The sequence below is a fragment of the Colobus angolensis genome, unplaced genomic scaffold, assembly GCF_000951035.1.
Source record: "Colobus angolensis palliatus isolate OR3802 unplaced genomic scaffold, Cang.pa_1.0 Scaffold20, whole genome shotgun sequence".
Lineage (NCBI taxonomy): Eukaryota > Metazoa > Chordata > Mammalia > Primates > Cercopithecidae > Colobus > Colobus angolensis.
The window spans coordinates 3,908,067-3,912,452 of record NW_012115155.1 but is presented as its reverse complement, the minus strand read 5'-3'; positions in this window follow the sequence as shown (position 1 = coordinate 3,912,452).

Below are 4,386 nucleotides of genomic sequence, written 5' to 3'. Positions count from 1 at the left end.
ACATCTCAAAAAAACAGAAAACAAACAAAAATTATCCAGGCGTGGTGGCAGGCGCGTGTAATCCCAGCTACTCGGGAGGCTGAGGCAGGAGAATCACGTGAACCTGGAGGCAGAGATTGCAGTGAGCTGAGACCATGCCATTGCACTCTATCCTGGGCAACAAGAGCGAAACTCTGTCTCAAAAAAATAAAAATAAAATAGTATCAGCACCCAATTTCTTGACAGGAAAATGAGGCTGTAACTAAAGTAAGTTTCCAAGTGGCTTATTTGTTAGCCAAGCAAGGAAAGCCATTTAGCAATGATGAGATAATTGTGTTTGATTCCAACAGCAGAAGAAATGTGGCCAGAGAAAATAAACTTGTTGTTGTCGTTAGAGACAGGATCTCACTGTGGTCCAGGCTGGAGTGCAGTGGCGTGATCATGACTCGCTATAGCCTCTGCCTGCCAGGCTCAAGCGAACCTCCCTGTTCAGTTTCCCAAGTAGGTGGGACCACAGGCATACACCATCATGCCCAGTTAACTATTTTTGGTAGAGACGTCTCACTTTGTTACGTGGGCTGATGTCGAACTCCTGGTCTTAAGCCGTCTCCCCTCGTCATCCCAAAGTGTTAGGATTACAGGCATGAGCCACCAAAATATACTTAGAACTGTTGGCCTTTCAGTGAAAACAGTTGCTTGAGGAAGCAACATCAGTAGTTTAAAAACAAGACAAATGATTTTGAACGTTTTCCTTGGCTCCTGAGGGGCTAACAGGTGTTACGAATACTGCTCAGTTGATCATTCAAAGAGTCATTGCCGAGTTGGAAGTGTTGGGGCGATCAGTTTGTTTCAGTTTGCCCAGAACCTTTCTGGCTTAAACACTGGAAGTCCCACATTCTGGGAACCTCTTCAGACCCTGGAACATTGGACCTTAGAAGTCACCCTGGAAGTGACTGAACAATCAGCCTCTGAATAGTCTGTGGAGCAACCATAAGCAAAAATATTTTCAAAGTTGAGAAATTTATTACAACCTGAAGCAGGATTTGCCAAGTTGGGACACAACTGATAGCAGTAAAAATATGTATGTAGTAGAAAAGGGCTTAGTCGAACAAATTTCCCACTTGTGAAAATATAGGGCATTTGAAGGCTAGTCATTGTATGAATTACCAGCAGATGCTTTTCAGAAAATACATAAACCTATCGTGTCATTGAAGCAGTAGTCACCAGTGCACTTCATTTGTTCCCATGGACTTGGTCATCATCAGCAGTTCCATGGATTTTTGACAGAAATAGAATATCCTGACTCATCCTACCTACCACACAGCAGTTTGATGGCTTACCAGAGATAAAGATTTACCTAGACCTTCTGAGTTCAGGGCCAAGATTTAAAATTTCTGAGTGAGAATATTCAACTATTATCATCAAATACTGAACAGGTGCAGAAAGTAAATTTTGCTGCAAACTTGCTGTTTCTGCATGAATTTAAGTCAATGAATTCAATTTAGAATTAAAAGCCAAAGCCACTTACATTCAAAACTTACAAGGCTGAAAAGTCATTTGGATGACAACGTTTGAATCATGAGTAATATCAAGCTACTTTATGTACTTCCTGTGCTGTGGAGAGTTAACAGCCGTGAGATCTGCATTCCTACACGTGTATTTTCAGCAGATATACTTTCCAACCTCAAACTGTGGTTCTAACAGTGTTTTCAGACCTCGGTAAAAGTGCAAAGGAAATTTCCATGTTTCAAAATGTATGTAACTGAGTGACTACAAAGCTTCCACCTATCTTTCAACAGAAGATGACTAACTGCAGTGTAATAACATGCTGGCACATACCACAACAGAAAGGTAATAGAATGCTACAGATGCTTGTCAATTGAGGAATATACTCAATTGAAATCATATGTGGCCAGGGGCGGTGGCTCACGCCTGTAATCCCAGCACTTCAGGAGGCTGAGGGTCCCAAATACCCGAGGTCAGGAGTTCAAGACCAGCCTGGCCAACATGGCGAACCCAGTCTCAATGAGCTGGGCGTGGTGGCAGGTGCCTGTAATCCCAGCTACTAGGGAGGCTGAGGCAGGAGAATCACTTGAACCTGTGAGGTGGAAGTTGCAGTGAGCCGAGATCGAGCCATTGCATTCCAGCCTGGGTGACAGAACGAGACTCCATCTCCAAAAAATATATATGTAAAATCTTATTGCAGATCAACATCAACACGTGAACATCTGCAAGCAATGTTGATAGGAAACACTAGCTTCACACCTTCTACAAAAATGAACTCAAAAGGTATCACAGACCTACATGTAAACATAAAACTAAAAAACTTTTAGAAGAAAACACAGAAAAATCTTCATGACCTGTGTTTAGGCAAAGAGTTAGACGTGAAACCAAAAGCATGATCTATAAAAAGGAAAAGCTGATAAATTGGACTTAATCAAAATTTGAAACTCACTTGGTGAGGAGTCTTTCTGAACCTGTTCTGGTTCAGGGTTGCCCAATTAAAAAAAAAAAAAAAATGCGGCCGGGCACAATGGCTCATGCCCATAATCCCAGCACTTTGGGAGGCCAAGGCAGGCGGATCACCTGAGGTCAGGAGTTCGAGACCAGCCTGGCCAATATGATGAAACCCCACCTCTACTAAAAATACAGAAATTAGCCAGATGTGGTGGTCTGCACCTGTAATCCCAGCTACTCGGGAGGCTGAGACAGGAGAATTGCTTGAACCGGGGAGGCAAAGGTTGCAGTGAGCTGAGATCTCGCCACCGCACTTCAGCCTGGGCAACAAAGCAAGACTCTGTCTCTGGGGAAAAAAAAAAAAACAAAAATGCTTGGTGAAAGACTTAAGAGAATGAAAACACAAACCAGACTCCGTGAAAATATGTGCAAAATATTTTTCATCCAAAATAGACCTCTCAGCTGAGCACAGTGGCTCACACCCGTAATCCCAGCACTTTGGGAGGTCGAGGCAGGTGGATCACCTGAGGTCAGGAGTTCGAGACCAGCCTGGCCAACATGGTGAAACCCCGTCTCTGCTAAAAATACAAAAATTAGCCGGGCATGGGGGCACATGCCTGTAATTCCAGCTACTCAGGAGACTGAGGCAGGAGAATGGCTTGAACCTGGGAGGCAGAGGTTGCAGTGAGCTGAGATTGCGCCATTGCACTCCAGCCTGGGCAACAAGAGCAAAACTCTGTCTCAAAAAAAAAGCCAGGCGTGGTGGCACGTGCCTGTAATCCCAGCTACTCAGAACGCTGAGGCAGGAAAATCACTTGAACCTGGGAGGCCAAGGTTGCAGTAAGCCCAGATCATGCCAGTGTACTCCAGCCTAGGCAACAGAGCAAGACGCTGACCACCCCCTACACACACACACAAAAAGATAAATCAATCAGCCTGAATTGTCATAGGGAGCCTAATTTCTGCTTTTTGACCATAAAATAGGAAGTAATAATGACTTTTCAACACTTTTACTCCATTTAAGGACTCAGGCGGCGGGGCATGGGGGCTCAAGCTGTAATCCCAGCATTTTGGGAGGCTGAGGCAGGTGGATCACGAGGTCAGGAGTTTGAGACCAACCTGGCCAGCATGGTGAAACCCCATTCCTACTAAAAATACAAAAAATTAGCCGGACATGGTGGCACGCGCCTGTAATCCCAGCTACTTGGGAGGCTGAGGCAGGAGAATCCCTTGAACCCGGGAGGTGGAGGTTGCAGTGAGCCAAGATCACGCCATTGCACTCCAGCCTGGGTGACAGGGTGAGACTCCGTCTCTAAAATAAAATAAAAGGACTCAGGCATAACATGAAGTATGCAATAATAATTAACGTTTATTACATGTTTGCATATGTAAAGTACTATTGTAAACATTTAAAATATGTTAACACATTTCCTGAGAACAACTCTATGTAATCGATATTTACTATTCCCATCTAAAAGATGAGTAAACTGAAGCCCAGGGAGCTTAAGTAGCTTGCCCACAGAGTGTATATGGTGACCCAGCTGAACTGACTCAAGCCCTTAAAGTTTACTTTCAGTGGGATTAGCATAAATGCTAGATTATTCGTGGCCATAGAAAGGAAAAGGGCATAGTGTCGCCCAGGGTGCAGTGGCTCATGCCTGTAATCCCAGCAGTTTGGGAGGCTGAGATGAGATGGAAGGATTGAGTGAGCCCAGGATTTTGAGACACCAGTGAGCACTGGAGGGCCCCACTGCACTCCAGTCTGGATAAGAAAGCAAGATCCCCTCTCTAAAAACAAACAGGGAGATGTAAAAAGCTTGCATTGACAAGACCTAGTGACTTTCCTTTGTTGTTGTTGTTGTTGTTTTTTGGGGGGGGGGTTTATTTTGAGACAGAGTCTCGCTGCGATGCCCAGGATGGAAGGATTGAGTGAGCCCAGGATTTTGAGAC